The sequence below is a fragment of the Fukomys damarensis genome, unplaced genomic scaffold (assembly GCF_012274545.1).
Source record: "Fukomys damarensis isolate Sample0158 unplaced genomic scaffold, DMR_v1.0_HiC HiC_scaffold_18, whole genome shotgun sequence".
Classification (NCBI taxonomy): domain Eukaryota; kingdom Metazoa; phylum Chordata; class Mammalia; order Rodentia; family Bathyergidae; genus Fukomys; species Fukomys damarensis.
Window position 1 is genome coordinate 50,475,536 of NW_022900930.1, and position 21,836 is coordinate 50,497,371.

Below are 21,836 nucleotides of genomic sequence, written 5' to 3' on the forward strand. Positions count from 1 at the left end.
AGTTTTCTGCCTTCTCTCCCAATAGGCCGTGTTCATGGCTAGCAGTTTGTCTCTAGGGGGCCAGTCCTGCATCTTTCCCCTCCCAGATACTCCTCTCCCTGGGACAACTAGATATCTTTCAGATTCCTCTCAGGAGGTCACACCATGTCCAGGTAAGGAACTCAGTATGCACCTGAGACCCCTCATGCTTGCTCCGAATCAGTGACCTCCTGTGTGTGACTCCATAGCACTCGTCCAGAAAAAGAATGTCACATTGAAACATGCTCACTCTTACTGGTCTGATTACGGGCAGGGTCTCAAGAAGTCATAGAGTGGCAGAGTTGTGGAGTTTTCAGAGAAAGGTACACTGATTCAGGTGGGATCTTCCTTTCTAGACTAAAGCGATGTTGTCCTGGGCTCGGACACAGCCATGAGCACAGACTCCACAACAGAGCCAAGAGAACTGGCAAGGTGGGGTCTTCTTTCCCCATGTCCCCCCAACTCCACTGAGACTCTGAGGAGGGTCTCGGCATCAGAGGGTCTGTCCATCCAAGGACAGAGCAGTGCTCCAGTCCCTACCCACGTCAGGTGACGTCCACAGGGCCCCAGGGAGGACAGGGTGAGTCTGTGGGTCTGGCACAGACACAGACCAGACTTCCACTTTGTACACAGGGCGAAGGTCTCAGACTAGGGCTCGGGCTGAGGAAGTCTGGCTGCCTTCTCAAGGCTCTTATGACTACCACGGACAGGGTTTTGTGTCTTCCTGTAATTATCCCTGTTCCCAAGCTGGGAGCCGAGTATTCCCACACCCCTCATATAGCACCTGTCCTTTGCCCGCAGTGCACCCAGCCCCTCCCTGCCACCGTGGTTTCTCCCAAAATTTCACTAGGTCACTGAGTTCTGGCCTGATTCGCATACTTTAAATGGAACCACATTCCCCCTGTTGATCTTTAGCCAATCATTTTGTTTGTTTGTTTGGCTTCCCAGGATTAAAACCATCCATCATATACATTTTAGCTACAAGATTTCTAGAATGAATCTTCGCTTAACTAGAACAAGAGCTCCATGCTTTGCTCATTAGTGGACCTATTGCTTACATAGCTCCTTAATATGTAATGGAAAAGTTGTTTCTAAGTTAGTTAATTTTATCCAGCTCTACTTAGCTTTATGCAGTTTGTTTGTTTTTGAGACAGGATCTCAGTATGTAGTTCAGAAGGGCCTTGGACTCACTATCTAGCTAAAGCTGGCCTTGATCTCACACAGGTCATCCTGCTTCAGTCTCCCAAGTGCTGGGATTACTGGTGTGCACGCCCATGCCTGGCTAGCTTTATGAATTTACATTATATCTGCTAAAATTGAAACCTATAGCATTAAACCAGACCCTCTATCCAGTACATATGACAGTTCACCTTTTAAGAACCATTTGAAATCATATAGACCTAAATATAAGATATTATGTACATATTAACATTAATCTGTTAATAGATAGATGTGACATCATGGAGATTAGAACTTTAGAATGGAAGAAGACTGTGGCAAAGAAAGAATTCATGGTGAATCTTATCCTAAAGCACAACAGATATGGGCAACTCGGATGTAGTGAAAGTAGGGGTAGAACAACATTGTAGACAGAGCTACAGGTCCAAGGATAGGGACATGCCAGGTCATATTCAAGGAAGAGATGCTGTGAGACAACAGGATGAAGTGGAGTTCACAGCAGACATCTCAGAAGAGCATTAGAGGGAAACTCCCTGTCCCCCTGTTGGATAAAGGGGTCTCACTGGTCGCAGCTATGACAATCTACTTTGGGCTGTGATTCATGTTAATCTACAGACAGATGTAATAAGAAAGATGGAAAAGAGTCTCCAGATAAGCAGGGTAATTTGGAAGCCTCCAATAAGCCCCCAAACTCCAAAATGTAGTGCACATAAAAAATCTATTTACTGAATACCAGCAAGACAGTTGACATTGTCAGCTGAAACAAGCCACTCCTGTGGAAAAGTAAGAAAATGAAAAGCAGGTCAGCTGTGGAGCCAGCCCTCCGAAATGGGATTGACTTAGTCCCCGAGGGAAGAAAGAGGCCTGGATTCAGTGTGTCCCTGACCAAGCACAGAGGAACTGATGGCACGCACGGCCTCCCCAGGGAGACTCCCCTACACTGTCCCAGGAGCCCCCTTCAGTGCTTACAAATGTTCCTTGCTTGGAGACAGTTAGGGTCAACCTCCTTCCCCATTGCAAGCTCTCATCCTCATTGCAATATTCTGAACAAGGTTTTCCTTCCCACTTCAAGAAGTGTGGTGCAATGTCGTTTTCACAATATAATGCTTTGGTTTATTTACTTAGTTTTTGAACAGAAGTGGAAGAACTGCTCACATGTATACTGTATATTGTGAAGTTCAGGTGTGTGTATACTGATTAATGTGGGGTGATTAGCAGATATATCACCTCAAACAGTTAGCAGGTACTTGTAGAGAGACAACCGCAAACCTGCCTTTAGTTACATTAAAATGTACAGTACACTGTTATTAACTGCAGTCATGCTATCCTGCAATAGCACCAGAACCCATTCCTCCTAACTTTAACTCTGTCCTCGTAAGCCAGTCTCTCCCCACTCCTAGCCTTGGGCCTGATTGTCCTACTCTATTTCGATGGCATCAACTGCTTTAGGTGTCACACATGAGTGAGACCGCATGGCCTTTCTGCAGTTGATTATTTCACTTCATATACTATCTTCTGTGTTGACCTGCACAACTGCAAGTGAAAAGTTTTCCTCTTCGTCTCACTGAATGCTACTCCATTGTGTGTGTATTCTGCATTCCCTTCATCCGCCGACAAGCACCTTGGTGGACACATAGCTCACTTTTGAGAATAAAGCTGCAATAAACATGAGAGTACTGGTATCTCTGTAACACACAGCTTTCAAGTCCTTCTTCTTTTACACTTCTGCGTCTGAATGTCAGAACTCTGCTTACAAGCAGAACTTGACACTCAATTTCCTTAGACAAAGCAATGGTCCCCAACTCCTGGGCCATGGGCCTGTACCAGAAGCAGGTAAACAGGCCACAGCGGGAGCCCAACACCAAGCCAGTGGGCAGAGCTCTCTGTGTTGACAACAGCTCCCCTCACTCTCATCACTGCCTGAGCTGAGCTCCAGTCAGGTCAGCAGCAGTGTTAGATTCTCATAGGGAAGCAAACCCTAGGTGAACTGCATGGGAAGAATGTAATGGGGTGTTCCCTGGAATCATCCCCCAACCATGCTCCAAACACACCCACCTCATCTGCAGAAAAATGAAATTTGTGCATGGTGCCCGAAAGGGTGGGCTCTCTGTTTGTGGTCTTTGTGTTACGTGTTCCGTGTCTGGTATTTTTCCTCTGTGCTATGGGGTTGAGTGAATTCTTGATCACTTTTATGGGCTTTTATAATTTTGTTTCCTTTGACACTCAAAGCCCACATCCCATTCCAAAACATACCATTTATTGGGAGAAATTCTTAGGACTAACCTGGTCTGCAGGGTCCACTTCCCCACTGCTCACCACTTTCACCCCTGAAGGACAGTAACTCTCCCTTCACTGGCAGCATTCCTAACACTGCTGCATTTCAGTCACATTCTGGTGCTAGATTGCACTCTTGTTCTGGTGCACTTCTTCTATAATCCCTTATCCCTCCCTTTTTTAATGGGAATGTTTATGCTGACACATTTTAACTTGGGATTATGTCATTTGCTTCTGATTTATTACAGAGTTTGCAACTAACAAATGCTCTGAGTTTCAGAAGGGCTTTTGATTTGGAGTTTTTAAAAATGCTGGAACTGTTCAGACTTTGGGAAAGGGGTGGTTGAGTTTCCAGTTGTACGTAGGATAGGTGTCTTGCATTAGACATATTACAAACTTGATACTGTCTTTATTTGGGTCAAGCATGGTTTAAGGAAATGTGTTTGGGTGTGAAGTTGATTATGGGTGGAATGTGGCAGGTGGTGGGGTGTTAACTTCAAGGCCTTGTAGAGCACACTTCTGAATGTGCCTGGGAGGATCAGGGAGGGGTGGCCTTGCACTTTGTGTGTGACCCCTTGCTCCTTCCTTTGTGTCACTGTTTCCCTGTTCTACCTTTTAAGCTCCACGTATAAAGCAACCTTGCTCCACTGCGCCTTTCCAGCATGATGTTTCTGCCTTGGAAGACACTGACCATGGACTGAATCCCTGTAAAACATGAGCCAAATTAAACCTCTCCTCCTTTAAGTTGTAGGTATTGGATATTGTTTCCCAGTTAGGAAAAGCTGACTAATACAGCAGCTGTACTGAGCTGGAACTAATTCCCCCTAGCTCAAAGGGAAGAATTCCTTTGACCCAGTTTTCATCACCTGTAGTTGAAAAGATCTTATTCATTAAAATATGCAAACACTATAAATCAGGGCATTTTCCCAAGGAATCTGACTGTAAATGTTTCTGGTCCACCACTGCAAGAGATATCATGTCCTGCCCTGTCGTCCTTCCACTGGACACTCATGCTTCCCCAGAGGATGGCAGATAGGTTCCAATGTGGCCACCTGCCTTGGTCTGTTTGACTGATTTAACAAAATTCCACACAACAAGAAGCTCAGAAATAACAGAAGCTGGGTACCAGTGGTTTCACAGCATCCGGAAACCCCCTCCCCAAGAATACAAAAGTGGTGATGACTCTTAGGAAGTGCTGGATTTAACTAAGTATGCAAGAAGACACCACTGGTGACACTGATTGGCTGGTGTGCAGAACTTTTGTTCCAGAAAGTTGGAAATCTTGGCTTTGTTCTACAGATTGCCAGTCACTGTGGCTATGTGTCAATCGAGTGAAAGAGAATTGAAAGAAAAATGTAAGCAAAGCAGAAAGACAGTTTAAGAAATGAAATGAAGCAGTACCTAAAATCAACACTACAATTGAAAAAGCAACAGAAATTACCAAACAGAATGTGACACCAGGGTGACTTGGGGAGAGGGACTTTCTGCTTAACCTTGCACCTCAAGGACACGAATGATCTATCCTAGTGCATCCAACTGTGAGAAGAGAAGTGGCAGCAGGATGATATCTCAATAGCACAGGCTACCAGATTACCGGGGTTAGGGTTAGGCTTAGGGTTAGGATTAGGCCCTTCTGCCATGCCACTTCTGCCTTGACACCAACCAACCACAGAGTAAAACCTCTGAAAACCAAGAGCCAAGATAAACCTCTCAGCCTTTAAGTCGTGGGTGTCAAATGTTTTGTCTCAGCAACAAGAAAGTGACTCCTAGTACAGCACGTCGCCCCCACCTAGACACGGTCTGCCTGTGCTGCAGAGCAGCATCACCTGGGGGCAGTGTCTTGCTGTTCTAGAAAGCAGTCCCCTTCCTTACCCCCACATGGGCACTCAGCCTAGCTTCCTCGGAATATCAGCCCTATGAAATCAGTGGAGATTCTTGTAGAAAGGTCAGGCTAACTTAAATATTCTGTGATCATGCCGGCTCAGCCACACACCCGAGAAAAAGTAGCTCAAGCCACATCAGATGTCCCTGGAGCTCAACCCTGGAGGTCAGCTGTGCACTGGCATTGGGGCTGCAGACAGACTTGGAGGTGGGAGTCCTGACCTTGGACATACATCCATCTTTTCTGGTTCTAAGGTATTGTCTTACCACAGGAAGAAGTGAAACTGAAGAAGGAAAACATGGTTCCTACTTCACTTTAGGGTTCATAGTCTCAGAGGCATCTGCCCAAAGAAGAGGAGGAAACAGCTCTTGCTAAGAATCTCACATGGGGCCTGGGCTGCTGAGTCCCTGCCACACAAGCCAGAGGAGGCAAGAGCCCTTTCCTTGGTCTCAGTGAGACCAAGAGCCCTTTCCTGAGCACTGGAATTCACACGGCTCCAGCCAGGCATGGGAAGGAGTGACAATCATGTTACTGCGGCGGGACATGAAAGCAGCTAGGTCCGTTGGCACGGGGATGCCACTGTTCACTCTTGTTCCCTGAACTCCTAAGTCCTCTGCACATTGCTGGTGCTGTTCTGGCTGGGTCCAGACACATCTCTGCCTCAAGGCTTGGACAGCTGCTCTTTCTTGAACCCTGCCAAGCTGCCTGCTCCTACTGCTCTGCAGCCCACTCCACAGGGACCTCCACAGCTCCACAGCACTTGATGGTCCTCTCAAGACTGTTCTTTCAGTTTGATGATGGAGACAGTGCTGCCTCAGACCTCAGCACCTTAGCCCAGGAGGTCGTTGAGGGAAACTGTGGCCTCACTGGAAGTGGAGACACCAACGAATCTCCCCTTGACCACAAAGTCACCCCTGAAGGAGCTTCTCCTTAATGCTATAGAGGATTTGGTCCCCATCACCCACTGGATACCAAGCTTGGCCAGAGCTAGTACCCCACCCCTGGCCAGGCCCCTTCCCTGATTTCATGCTTTGCTCAGTACCCTGCAGATGAACCGCTGGAGCGGCCTTTGGCTGAAATCTACATTGACCTTAAGTGAAGCCCCATCAGCTTTTCTCCCTCATCAAGGAAACCACACAGCCCAAGCCAGATTGTGAAGCAGCCTTACTAGTTTTGCAAAGATGGTGGACTTGGGAGACCCATGTATTACAACACCCACATCTACTCAGATTTCCCAACGTTGCCTTTCTCCCGGCCTCCTGGGCCAATGCCAGTGGATTAGAGCACACTCTGGGTGCAAAGAGGCTGCCTCTCTGGCATCTGCGGCCCCTTTCCGACAGCTGTTGTCACAACCATGGGGCCTCCCCACCTGCACCCACTGCCAGTTCTCCCAACACACTCCACACTTCCTGGGCACCGAGCCCGGATGCTGAAGCCCTGGCACCTAAAACCATCACGTGATGCCCAGCACCCCAAAGTGGACCTGAGAAGTTCAGACCTGTGTCCAGTACTTCAAAACCTTAAACTGCCAGCTGGCTGCACTACCAGTAATCACTGCGCTGGGGAGGCCATCCCACCTTCCAGGTGGAACACAGGGCCACTGGGCACAGGAGGTGAGGCCGTATCCCTTCTTAGGTCTAAGGGGAGATGCCCCCTTTCACTTAGCTGCTGTCAATTCTTCAGAGGTGACACACTCAGTTTGAACAAAGACCAGTCGTGCTCTGAACACTGCCCTGCATGGAAATCAGAAGGCACAACCACCTCTATGGCCATACTGATCAGCAGTCCAGCACATACCAGTACCTACTCAGCAACCTTACCTTGGGTATGCATTTTCTCAGAGAGGCACTGTCACTTCTTTTCCACAGAAATGGTGCCATTTCATGAGCCAGAAGGAGGGGGATGAAGGTGAAGAGTGGGGTGTTTGTGTTTGCATGTATGCACATCTGTTAGGACCTCAGCTTCAAAGCCAGAAGGACTCTGACATAGACCCTGGCCATCCCAAACACTCAGTATCATGCTGGTCCTCCTGGACATGCATTGGCTCCCAGGCCTGGCTTAGGTTTAGGTGCAGAGCCTTTGGGCACACATCACCAGGTGAGCAGGGTAGGGTCCACCACAACCTGAGGGAGGGGCATCGGGGACTTTCATTCTCATCAGCACTCTCGGGTGTGCTGGTTCCAGATGGTGCAGGACAACCCTGTAGTCCTGGACAATCCATTCCACTGACCACCCTGCAAATCTGTGTCCTTCAGATGGCTACATGGTGCATACATATCAATCTCCCGGGGCAAATCTAGCAAAACCTAAGGAGCACTTCCGCCTACCTGAAGGGTGTAGCCTGTCACATGCAGTTTGAAATGTCTACTCTGCTCAGCAGTCATTATTTGCTCTCATGGTTGGACCAAAGTTTGGGGGCTGCTAATTGAGAACTGGATCCAATTCCAACCCTGAGTATCCATTGGAATTTTTATCCCAGTCACCGTAGGACAGTGTGAGCTATGAGAGGCAGGCAGGTGTCTCCTTGGGACTTGTGATAGTTCACTGCTGCATTTACTCAGCCTTTGCAAGCGCCCTCAGCACCAAAGTTTCTGCCACATTGGCCACGAGGAAGTCACAAGCACAAGAGGCTCCCAAGGACAGGACATCCTTCTAGGGTGGCACCTCATGGCCCAGTTCCATATCAAATTGCCCAAGTGCTCTTTTACCACTGTGGTCGGAAATCAGCAATAGAAAGTAAGCCCAGGAAACCCCCCTAATTTATGACCCCTCCAAGTGTCCCATAAATATGAGAAGACTGCCTGCCATTGTGTGGTGGCTGTTGCTTCCTGAGACCAGGGACACAAGACTGTTTTCTGAACGCCTCCGGCTGGCCCGCCTCACTCCAGAGCTGTAAGTAAGGGAAACCTCTTGCTCATTCGCTCTGTGCTTCTCTGCTGGGAGCTGGGCTGCCATCTGACCTCCAAGGGAGGCCGCGCCACAGAGCCTGGGTGCTGGCTTCCTCTGTGCGGGCTCCTTTGGCTGATGAGAGTAGTTGCTCCCTACTAAGCTCCTGAGAAATGTGAAGGTTCTGAGGGAAGCACAGGTCTCCTCCACATCCAGCCAGTGGAAAAACAATGGCTTCTCAGAACTTCGTACTGGGAGAAATGTGTATTCACACGTTTGTATTGAAGTTGTTTTTTATTTGTTGTTGAATTGTGTTGGCTGCTTACATATTCTGGATATAATTTGCAAATATTCAACTAGGTCCTGTTTCCTTTTCTCTCACCCGAGTGAGTACTGTGTGGTGCACAAGCTTTCTAATCTGATATGACCCCAGTTGTCTGCTTTTTCTTCAGTTGCCCTGGCTTTTGGTGTCCTGTACAAGAAATCACTGCCGAGATCCATGTCCAGAAATTCAACTCTTTGTTTTCCTTTTCTAATGTGGTTCTTCTGTTTCATAGATTATACTTAGGCCTTTAAAACATCAGGATTCAGACACATCTCCAGTAAAACACACACAGACACACATACTCACACACACACACAAACACACAGAGACATCTAATCTGCAGATTTCACACTTTAGCTATAAACAGGTTTAACTTGCCATTCATACCTTGGAAAATATGGAAAAAATAAACACTTTTAAGTGTTAAACCAACACCGTGCATAATGTAACCCTGAGTTCCTATCAGACCATAGCGTGATAGCATCAGTGAGATGTCCACAAATGCTACTGCAGGAACCTGCTCAACCAGTAACCCCAAAACCCCCTTCACAGTGTGGAAACACCCCAACCATGATGAGTGGTGACTGTCTGCTGCCCTAGGACACAGATGTGATACACAGGCTACACCATCGCAGCATCACAGTCCACATTAGAAATGCAGAATCATTGATTCTCTGGGCATAATGAATGAAAGCACAATTTCCTGTCTGTGTTTAATATTAAAAGTAAGGGTTCAGTCAAAGGGGAATTAGAAACACAAAGAACACAAAGTCTTCATTCCCACTATTGGCTTGAGCTAGGAGAGACACTGAAGACACAGGCACAGCCTTGTGGACGCCAGGAGAGCATGGGGCTTCCAGGGGACGCTAGGGCAACGGCAGCTCTGTCCAGGCTCATCACACACACAGCTTCCCTCACTGCACCCTCAGCCTCTGAGCCTTATCCTAACTGACCATAAATACAGCCTCACTCCTCTCTCCCACACACCGGGATCCTGCTCTCCATCCTCAGGGACTCCCAGCCATGAGGACCCTCACCCTCCTCGCTGCCATCCTCCTGCTGGCCCTGCAGGCCCAGGCTGAGCCTCTCCCAGGAAGAGCTGACCACATTGAGGAAGAGGAGCAGGTTGCAGTTATCTTTCCTGGGGAGGAAAGCTCCGCTCTTCAAGATGCAGGTGAGAGAAGTCAACAGGACGGACACACGCGGTTCAGCGAGAGTAGGGCAGACAGGATCTGGAATTGCGTTTAGAATTAGCTGACTTTATTTAACCTCCTGTACCTGTCTTTCCTCTCTGAACATTAAGAGCTAAATCAATCCACGATGTGTTCTCGGAGAAAGAGTTGATTCCAAACATGAAATCAAAGACTAAGGTTCAGTATATGAAAAGGCTTACAGATTTGTTCTAGCTGAATCTAATGCAAAGGCTTAGTCAATAGGAGGGTATCTTATTCCCTAATCTGATATAATCCACGGATTCTCTAACATCTTATTCTCTATTTGAAGCTCCAATAATAAGAGCTTTGGAAATGGGAGATCTACGGGAGGACATGTCCACCTAATTGTGTGATGGGGCATGGGGAACAGAAGAGAAGACACAGGACAAGAGGTCTCCACTTTGTGTGGGACCCGAGGGTGTAAAGTGTATCCATCAGCCCTGATTGTAGCTCTTCATGCTGCTGTCTGTAACCTATTAAGACAGAGGAGGCAGTGTCCACCTAGAAGGCACCTTCTCCACCACTTGATTAACACGCATAGCTGGATGGCCCTGTACTGGTTGCCTGACGCTCGCTCTGTGTCCACAGGTGTATGGAGAAGTAAGGCCTGCCGATGCAGACTATTCTGTCGTGGAAGGGAAATTCTTACAGGATTCTGCAACAATACTCTTCTCAGACGCTGCTGCCGCTGAGAATCCAAAGCTGTAAAAATGATTTTAAAAATTTCCCTGAGGGCCAGGGGAGTAGCTCAGCAGTGTAGCACTTGCCTGGCAAGCATAAGGCACTGATTTCAATTTGCAATGCTAAAAAACTAAAAATAAAAATTGCATTGAAACATAAAAGTCAGTAGTTTGTCCCTGAGTCAAGTCTTTCTCTTTCTTTCTCCATCTCAAATAAATCCCTTGCTGCAAGCCACCTTTTACTGTGCTTCTGTGATGTTTCCTTGGTAGCTTTGTCGGGACTCTGAGTTGCAGTGGTTAGAATGTTAAATAACCTCCTTGAAAACAAAACCGGTGTCAAATGCCAGGAACTACAGTGATGAGCACAGGCTCTGTCCACAGAGTGACGTGAAGTTTATATGAGGATGTGCTTTCTGGTAGCTGTTGCTCTTCTCAGTGAGAGCTGCCTTCCTTAGAAGTGAATTTCAAGGACATTTCCCACATCATAGGCAAAGTAACGATCGTTAGGCTCAAGTTTACCAGGTAGAGAGGCCTTCACTCCTTAGAACGATGACCAGTCCTTTCCAAAGTGCTGGCCATTCTTGAATTGGCCCAGGTGGTGCCTGTGCCTTTTCGGCAGAGGGTTGTATCACCTTCACTAAGACAACTTTAAGTAACATTAGCAAACGCTGTTAGGAAAGACAAGATGAGCAAGATGAAAAGCAAGGAGCCGCATCCTGAGGTGTGCTCATTATTATTATTTTCTACCCACAAGTAGTGCAGCTGGGGTTTGTACATATCAAGGTGATTTCCAAGATAAGAAGTATACATGGAGAATTCCTCAGGTGCACTTTGAACAACTCCTTAGAGTTGGCTTAAGCTGCTGAGAACCTGATACTGCCTGGAAAATAATGTGTGTGCACTTAGGCAAAATGCTCTCAGCAAGCTAGAGACCCTAAGATGTTTCTGGGTGCTGGGGTGTTAGAACACACACAACATCCGACCGATCAGCCATGGGAGGCAGGAAAATCGGGTCGAAGGAAAGAATGGCGACAACAGAAGCAGAATGTCTTAGTTCAGCACAGACTGCTCTGGGACATCACCAGCTACCCCTGGTTTATATCCCGTGCTGTCACCCCCAGCACACACACACTCCACACGCACACATGCAGAGCCTCAGGCACACACACCTGAAATTATACTATAGAGCTGCAGCGATTAAAACAGGATTCAAAGCATGATCTTAGGGGCACAAAAGCCTGTAATTAATGATTACAGAATCACTGATCAATAGTATAGAATGGGGGATGCAGAAACAAACTGACACACACCTGAGCTTTGACAAAGGGGACAAAATCACACACTTGGGGAGCAACAGCCTCTTTAATAAATAGTGTCTCCCCATGAACTAAACTACACGCAAAATAAACCAAAGATCCAATTTCTAAACTAGAAACACTTCATCAGCGGAAATATAAAATAGGTAAAACTCTTGAAGACATAAGCATAGGCAATGACTTTTTTAACAGAATGAAATAATACCAAGAATCAACATATGGGACCATAACAAATGAAGAAGCTGCACAACAAAAGAAATAACCAGCAGAGTGAAAACACAGCCTACAGACTGAAAAATCAATTTTGCTAGCTATTCCTTGGACAGAGCACTAACACCTAAAATATATAGAGAACTCAAAAAAAGCAGATCTCCCCAAATAAAAGACTCATTCAAAAAATAGGCAATAAAAAATTAATAGACATTTCAAAGAAAAAGAAGTACAGATGTGAATAAATACATGAAATCATATTCATTGTTACTGGCTATTAGAGATATGCAAGTTAGAATTGCACTGAGACACCATCTTACCCCAGAAAGAATGGTTATCATCAAATCAAAACATCTAGTAATAAGGAATGCTGGCAAGGAAGCGTGTGGGAGAGGCATTCTTCCAGACTCTGGTTTGGTATGTAAATTAATCCAACCACTTGGAAATCTGTGAAGACCCCTCATAAAGCTAACGATGGAAATTCCATTTCATCCAGCTGTTCCTTCTAGATATCTTTCCTGAAGAGTTAGCATCATCATATGCTAGGGTTCCATGCACACCCATGTGTATTCCAATAGCGAGTTTAGAAATGACACATATATCACTCAGCAGATGCATGGACAAGGAAAGAGTCGTTTTTGTGTACAATGGAGGACATCTCTGCCATGAAGAAGAGAAAATTGAGTCAATAAATGGATGCAATTTGAAAATATAATGCTAAGCAAAATAGCACAGGAACACAAGCTTAAATATCATTTGTTTTTATGTGAGAATATAATATATAAATAGCTAGAACTTCACAAACTCCCTGAATTACCTATTCCACCACTTCAAAATATTTTAATATATTGCCAATTGGTTTCATCTATACACTAATTTCTGTAGTTCACTGAAATGAAAATTTTGTGCTCTTATCTGTGTCTTCCTCCTTTGTAAGACTCTTTTCTTTAAGTCTTGCACTCTGAGTAACCACTTTGAAGATGACATGCAGTGTATTCCCTGCTGTTATTTTCTTGTTATGTTATTATTCAGTTTTGCTGTATATTTGCATAATATCAGAAAGAAGAAAGGAGCTTCATGCATGCTGCCTTGGATCCATGGTGTTTTCAGCATTCAGAGTAACAATTGTGAGTGTGTGTGGCACACTCTGCATCGCAGTCTTCCTTGCTCCCCCCAACCACAAGAAACTTGAGAAGTGGCATTGAGGGTGGCAGCTGCCTTGACAACGGTCCTGTTTTACAGTTATGATGGTCAAGGTCGTCTGTCAGTTCCACTGGTGGTGGAGCCTTCTAGGGGATTAAGGAAGCATCTTCTGAGGGTATCTGGGTGGTCTTGGAGGCATGTGCTCACGAAAAACGGCATCTGGGCCATGGCGTCTTCCTCTCTGCTCCTCTGCTCTGTTTCCTGTTCTCCATGAACTGAGCAGCTCTGCTCCACCATGCGCTTCTACCATGCTGTTTCCACCTTGAACTCAACTACTCGTGGACTGAAGCGACGGGCCAAAGAAATCTCCTTTAGGTTTTGGTTGTCAGGCATTGTGGCTCAGCAATTGGAAAGCTGCCTAACACAAGGTTTCGTGGAGATTTCCTTGTTTCTCACCACCTAAAATATCTCTGTAGCTGAACGAATATCCAAGCCAGAGATCCTCCCCAGCCCCAGAGACTCCAGCAACCCTGCCTAGCTTAGACCCACCCAGGAAAGAGCTGTAGAGGCACAAAGGCTTCAGTAAGAGCCCCCCACCATAGCATCTATGAGTGTGCACAGATCCTAGGGAGCAACGGTGAGGTCCAGACCAGTGTGGCTGCAGGAAGATCCCAGTTAGGGATTTACTCTGACCCCATGGGCTGGGGCAAACCTGCCAAACCTAGGCCCAATGGACAGACCAGCACAGGTACACAAGCTTTAGTCAGAGACCTGCCCCATAGCGGTATGGTGTGAACGCAGGAATTGGTGCACTGGTGAGCAGGAGAGAAAAGGCATTTGGTGAGTGGGTGAGCAAAAAGTGGTCTCAAGAAAGGCACAGCAACCTGCATCTGTTGAAAGAAGGCACAGAAACAAGACCCAAAACCAGACTTCCAGATCACCTAAGGCATCTCAAAAGAAAATGAGATGGAAGAATTTGATACTGAACCACCTGGACTCCCTGCACTGTCAATGAAAGAGGATCTGGAAAACATGAAGTCACAAATAATTTCTCAGATAACAGCAGAGTTTGTTCCCATAGTACAAGACATGATTAATAAATCTGGAGAGAAACATACACAGAAAAATAAAAGACAGAGGAGCTGAGGAACATGATGAAATCCCAATATAGGAAACAAATGGAATCCATAAACAGATTCAAAAAGATTCCAGGACATTGAAACCTCCATTGAAAGTTCACACAGCAGAATGAGCCAATGAGGGGATAGAATTTCAGATATAGAAGGTAGGATTGCAATTATTGACCAGGGAATGAAAAATCCCTTAAGAATACTAAGGGACCATGAGAGATCAATCCAGCAGCTGCCAGATGATTTGAAGAATAATAATAAGACTGATTGGAGTCAGTGTAGTAACAGGAGAGAGTGCAGATGACATTAAAAAAAGTGTTCATCAAAGTAATAGCAGAAAACTTCACAAATGGGGAAAAGAACATGATGTACAGATAAGACACTCCTATAGGACTGAAACTAGCCATGATAAAAAAAAAGCTACACATAGGCATATCTTAAGATTCCAGAAACACAAGAGAAGAACAAAATTTTATAAGCAGTTAGAGAAAAGAAACAAATCATGCACAAAGGAGAGCCCATCAGAATCACAGCAGACTTCTCAACACAAATCCACAAGTCAAGAAGAGAGTGGATTTATGTATTTTACACCCTAAAGGTGTAAAACAAAGCTATCTTTCAAAATTGATGGAGAAATAAAATACTTTCATGACAAACAGCACCTTAGGAACTACATGAACACCAAACATGCACTCCACATAATTGTAAAATATCCTAGGAAAAGATAATGAGGATCACAATCCCAGGAAGCCCAGCAGAATGACAGATTCATTCTGTCAGGCACAACAAGAAATTAAATGCAAAGGGGTTGAATCCAACAAAAATAAAAGTTCAGGACAAGGATAAGTCAATACATATCAGTTATAACCACCAATGTTAATGGTCTCAATTCACCAATCAAAAGAAAAAGACTGGCAGAATGGGTCAAGAAGCAAGATCCAACAATATGCTGCATACAAGAAACACACTTAATTTAAAAAGAAACACATGGACTGAAAGTTAAAGGGTGTAAAGCAATACTCCATGTGACAGGAACCCAAAAAAGCAAGAGTAGGTAGCCTCTTTGCAGATCAAGTGGACTTCAAACCAACACTGACTGAGAGAGACAAAGAAGGACATGACATCCTTAGGGAACAACCCAAGAGAAAGAGATGACAATCATAAATACATAAGAATGAAATACTAGTGTGCTTAAGTATATAACACAAAAAACTAATGTACATGACAAATCCTATAAGCACTAATACAGTAGTAGTGGAACACCTCAATACTCCACTGTCACAAATACATAGATCAACCAGACAAAAACTAAACAATGAATTAATAGAACTCAGTCAAACTCTTGAACAAATAAACTTATCAGATGTTTACAGAGATACACATGTTTTTCAGCTGTCCATGGATCATTCTCCAAAATAGGCCACCTACTCACACATGGAACATGTCTAAGTAAGTGCAAAGGAATTGAAGTTATCCCCTCTATATTATCACACGATGGTGTGATGAAACTGCAGATGAATAGCAAGAATAACCACAAGAATTTCATAAATACATGGAAATTGAACAGCACACTTCTGAATAACCAATGGATCACAGAGGAAATTAAAGAAGAAATCAGACAGTTCCTACAATCAAATGAAAATGACAAGAGAATATATCAGAATCTATGGGACACAATGAAAGGAGGCTTATGAGAGAAATTCATAGCAGAGAATACTCAGGAAAACAGAATGAGCTCAATTATATAACATGCTGCTTAACCTTGAGATTCCAGAAAAAGACGAGCAGTTGAAACCCAAAGCTCATGCAAGGAAGGAAATAATGAAGAATCAAGGCAGAAAATAATGTAATAGAGACTAAGATAACAATACAAAAAAATCAATGATGCCAAGAATTGGTCTTTGATAGGATAAAAAAGAATGACATGTAAAAACATCCAACCTTATAAAAACCTTACAAGGAAAGGAAAGAAAAGGCTCAAATTGTTGTAACTATGAATGAAAAGGGTGAAATTACAATGGACCCAGAAAAAGTCCAGGGGATCATTAATAACCACTTCCAGAAACTATATGCCAGCAAGATGGAAAATACAGAAGAAATGCACAGATTCCTATATGTGTATGAATTACCAAAGTTGAATTAAAACGAACTAAAATTTTAAATGACCCGATATCATTCTATGAAATTGAAAGCACAATAAAAAACATAACTACTAAGAAAAGTCTCCTGACGGCCTCACTGCTGAATTCTACAAGACATTTAGACAGAGTTGTTCTCTTTGGTTTTCTTCTAGTCATTTCATAGTTTCAGGTGCTGAATTACATATTTTGGTTTATTTTAAATAAATTTTGTGCATAGTGACAGGCAGAGATCTAGTTTCAGTGTTCTCTGCATCAATGTTCAGTTTCCCTAGCAATATTTCAAGAGCTTGTTTTTATCCAACATCTGCTTTGGCAAACTTTGGAAAGGATCAGTTGGCTGTGCCTTCATGGGTTCATTTCTGGATCTTCTTTTCCATTGGTCTGGCTTTCTGTCAATTCCATGCTGTTCTCCTTACTATGGCTCTGTCCTGTGTTTATAAATCAGGTTTCAGGTGCAATGCTCCTTTTATTCAGGATTTCTTTGCATCCTATGTCTTTTGTGTTTCTACGTGAGGTGTGTGCATGCATATGTGTGTGTGTGTTTGTGTATGAATGTGTGTGTGTGTGTGTGTTCGTGTGTTTTGAAAAAGGGTCTCACTATGCAGCTCAAGCTGTCCTTGAACTCTCTATGTAGCCCAGCCTGGCCTCAGCCCTGTGGTGATTCTCTTGCCTCAGCCTCCCGAGTACTGGGATTACAGGCCTGCACCACCACATTCGGGCTCCTACCTTCCTTTGAAAATTGCTCCTTTTGTGTGAAGGATGTCAGTGTTATTGGAATGAAGATTGCATTGAATCATAGATTGCTCTGAATTTTGTGATTATTTTATCAATATTGATTCTTTCAATCCATGAACAAGGGGTTTTTCTACCTCCAGCATCTTCTTTCACTTTTTTCTTTAGTGTTTGGTTCAATGTGTTTCTGGGTCCTTTTGATTCTTTAATTAAGCTCATTCCCAGGGATTTTGTTCATGCATACACTTTGGAGAACACTCCATTGTGAATGAGATCACTTTCCTAATTCTCTTTTCAGTGAGATCGTTATTGATGTATTCAGGAAAGATACAGATATTTTTATGTTGATTTTCTCATAGTAGTGTTTCACTGAAATTTTCTATCAATTTAAAATGCCTTGTGGTGGATCCTTTGGAGTTTTCTGAGTAGAGAATCATATTATAAGCAAAAAAAGGAGTAAGTTCACTTCCTCTTTTCTCTCTTTTCCCATTTGCACCCCCTTTCTCTCTCTAAAATTTCTAGCTCTATATTGAATAAGATTAGTGAGTAGACACTCTTCTCTTGCTCTTGATTTTAGAGACACTGTGTTCAGCTTTTCCCATTTCGTATTACGTAGATTACAGTTTTGGGGGTTGGTTTATTATTCATTGTTTATCAGTACATGTTTGGAATAAAATATGATGACAATCATCGTTGGGAATCTGTATCCTTACACATCTTGGTTCTTATTTTTCCCCATTTCCCTGCCCTCCCTTCAACACCTCCACCCCTCCTTAGTTACAAAGACTTTATTTCTCTTTTTTTTTCCTTTTCTTATATTTATTCCTTTCCCTTCTTTCCTTCCCTCTACACCTCTCACTTCCCTTTCCCCTTTGGATCTTTTCTTCCAACTTCAAATTATCTTATAAAATACAGCCATTATAATTACAAAACATGATGCCTCTGGGCATAATTTGATTACAGATGTTATCATAAAGGGATATAGAATTTTATCAAAAGGCTTTTTTATATATTGAGAAAAAATAAAACTTTCATCTTTGATTCTGTTGATGCACTGTATTACTTTGATTGACTGACATACATTGAAGCATCCTTGCATCCCTGGAATGAAATGATATGTCTTCATGTAATTCCGTGGTAATGGGTACACCAGTAAACATGGATGTCATAATAAATAGAGTACTGCTTAACATATTAGATATTTTAATTATGTTATATATGTGGGAGGTGTAATCCAACCACTCACAATAAGTAATTTCATGTATACATATGTGTGTCTTCACTGTTGCTACGTCTAAGAATTTCCAACATTTGAGGCACACCTGATATTCCCTTAAGGAGAAACCAGGACCATCCATGGGTGACAGGAGGGATGAGGTCCTAGACCAGGGTCCTCAGCATCAACCCAGGCTCAGAGCCAGAAATGCAGGTGCCCAGGGACAGAAGGATGAGGAGGTGGACTTCATCCCAAGCTCTGCTATGGGGGGCCCTCAAGAGGACCCCAAATCACCTTCTCTCATTATGATCTTGGTGCTCCCTCTACATGAGGGAACTGTGTCCCCCTTTCTTCTCCTGAGCTCTTTTGGTCCCACTTCTTGACGTTTGAGTCCAACTGGCCCTGCTCACACAGATCCTGGTATCTGTCCCGACAGTGCACTGCAGCACAGCCACGTGAGCCTCAGGTCCATGTGCTGTCCTGCAGAGGAGCGGGCCCAAAAAGTTATCATACAATGACACGTGAGCGACTTAGGCAAAGGAGCGGCCCTCAGAGGGGTGCCCGAATCCCAAGTTGGGACTCCGCCAGCCAAGGGTCACAGAACCACGGAATGCCCGGCTGGTACCACTTCCACCACCAGGTCTCCAAGGGCAGAGGCAGCCGCCCCAGGGCTGCTCTGAGACTCGGCAAGGGCTCCAGAGACGCAGTCCTTCTGTCAACCATCCCGGGGCTGGTCTGTCACACCAGAGCCACTGTCGGCTGCACAGCCACCAAAGCAGCCTGCCACGCCAGGACACGAGTCGAGTAGGAAAGAGGCCCGGGATCACAGCAGTTCCCCCACCTGTGCTTGAGGAGGGAGCCTGTGGCGAGCAGTCAGGAACTTCCAAGGGTCCCATGAACACAGGGTCATAGGAAGAAAGGCCACCACGCGAAGGAACGCTAGGATGCCTGCTGCAGAGGGACCTGCAGTTCACTCCCGGGGCACCTTGCACAGGAGCCAGCATAGTCCATTCTCTGGGCTGTCCTTGGAGTTGGGCATCACCAGCTCACACAGTGCATGGCTTTTCAGCCTGAACCATGGCCTAGCTTTGGAGTGGATGTGTAGCAAGTACTGCTATGTACTCAAATGCAGGCTGTGTCCCGAGGGTGTGCATCAGGGCAAGGACATGCACGCGCCTCAGAGCGAACGTCCATGTGGATGAAAACATCCTCCCCAACTGAGGGACCCCACTCTGGCTCTCACCAAGTGCTCCTCCGGGACGCACAGGAGATAATGAGCCTGGGTGACCCGCAAAGCAGCAGGAATTTCTGCAGGGATGCTCTGTGAGGGCCTCATCAGCCAACTGTAATCCCCAGAATGCAGACAGGGCTTGTCCTCTTGGGTGGCAGCTAGGAAGATGACCTCCCTCACAGCACCGCCACCACCCAGGAGCTACTTGATGGAGACGGTGCTGCCTCAGCTCCCCGCAGAACCTCAGCCCAAGAGGTCGTTGAGGCAAACTGTGGCCTCACTGGAAGTGGAGACACCAACGAATCTCCCCTTGACCACAAAGTCTTGAGCAAAGGAGCTTATCCTTAATGTTATAGAGGATATGTGCCTTGTCACTCACTGGATACCATGCTTGGCCAGAGCTAGTACCCCACCCCTGGCCAGGCCCCTTCCCTGATTTCATGCTTTGCTCAGTACCCTGCAGATGAACCGCTGGAGCGGCCTTTGGCTGAAATCTACATTGACCTTAAGTGAAGCCCCATCAGCTTTTCTCCCTCATCAAGGAAACCACAAAGGCCAAGCCAGATTGTGAAGCAGCCTTACTAGTTTTGCAAAAATGGTGGGCTTGGGAGACCCATGTATTACAACACCCACATCTAATCAGATTTCCCAACGTTGCGATTCTCCCGGCCTCCTGGGCCAATGCCAGTGGATTAGAGCGCACTCTGGGTGCAAAGAGGCTGCCTTTCTGGCATCTGCGGCCCCTTTCCGACATCTGTTGTCACAACTGTGGGGCCTCTCCACCTGCACCCACCGCCACTTCTCCTTTCACGCTCCACATTTGCTCAGCACCCACTGCGACTGCTGAAGACCGATTCTTCGTACAACTGCTGAAGACCCATTCTTCAAATCCTTATACTGCCAGCTTGCTGCACTGCCAGTAATCATTGCTCTGGGGACGCCATCTTACCTTCCAGGTGGAACACAGGGCCACCGGGCACAGGAGGTGAGGCGGTGTCCCTTCTTAAGTTTGAAAGCCAATGATCCCTCTCTCACTTAGCTGCTGTCAGTCCTTCAGAGGTGACACACGCAGCTTTATCAAAGACAGTGGTGCTCTGGACACTGCCGTGCATGGAAATCAGAAGGCACGACCACCTCTATGGCCATACTGATCAGCAGTCCAGCACATACCACTACCTACTCAGCAACCTTACCTTGGGTATGCATTTTCTCAGAGAGGCACTGTCACTTCTTTTCCGCAGAAATGGTGCCATTTCATGAGCCAGCAGGAGGGTGATGAAGGTGAAGAGTGGGGTGTTTGTGTTTGCATGTATGCAGGTGTGTTAGGAGCTCAGCTTCAAAAGCCAGAAGGACTGTGACATAGATCCCGGCCATCCCAAGCAATCAGTGTCATGCTGGTCCTCCTGGGCATGCATTGGCTCATAGGCCTGGCTGGTGTTGGTTTAGGTGCAGAGCCTTTGGGCACACATCACCAGGTGAGCAGGGTAGGGTCCTCCACAACCTGAGGGAGGGGCATTGGGGACTTTCATTCCTTTCAGGTATGCTGGGTCCGGATGGTGCCAGATAACCCTGAAGCCCAGGCGAAGAACTCCAATGGCCACCCTGGAAACCTGTGTCCTCCCAGGTGGCCCCATGGAAACTACATGTCAATCTTGCAGGGCAAATCTACCAAAACCTAAGGAGCATTTCCGCCTACCTGAGGGGTGTAGCCTCTCACATGGAGCTTGAAATGACTACTCTGCTCAGCAGTCATTATTTGCTCTCACGGTTGGGCCAAAGTTGGGGGCTGCTAATTGAGAACTGGGTCCAATTCCAATCCTGAGTATCCATTGGAATTTTTATCCCAGTCACCGTAGCACAGTGTGAGCTGTGAGAGGCAGGCAGGTGTCTCCTTGTGACTTGTGATAGTTCACTGCTGCATTTGCTCAGCCTTAGCCAGTGCCCTCAGCACCAAAGGGTCTTCCACATTGGCCGTGAGGAAGTCACAAGCATGAGAGGCTCCCAAGGACAGGACGTCCTTCTAGGGTGGCACCTCATGGCCCAGTTCCATATCTAATTGCCCAAGTGCTCTTTCACCACTGTGGTCGGAAGTGAGCAACAGAAAGTAAGCCCAGGAAACCCCCCTAATTTATGACCCCTCCAAGTGTCCCATAAATATGAGAAGTCTGCCTGCCATTGTGTGGTCGCTGTTGCTTCCTGAGACCAGGGACACAAGACTCTTGTCTGAGCACCTCCGGCTGGCCCGCCTCACTCCAGAGC

The 21,836-nt window shown here is 45.7% G+C and overlaps 1 long non-coding RNA gene and 1 pseudogene across 1 annotated transcript; both read left to right on the plus strand.

Moving 5' to 3' along the window:
* LOC117286778 overlaps positions 1–4,988 on the plus strand; it is a 6,850-nt pseudogene extending 1,862 nt beyond the window's left edge.
* Positions 4,989–8,171: 3,183 nt separating this feature from the next.
* Positions 8,172–10,443, plus strand: LOC109118287. The gene is made up of 3 exons (XR_004517899.1): positions 8,172–8,245; positions 9,576–9,738; positions 10,367–10,443. It is a non-coding gene; the product is annotated as an uncharacterized LOC109118287 (long non-coding RNA).
* The last annotated feature ends 11,393 nt before the right edge of the window (positions 10,444–21,836 follow it).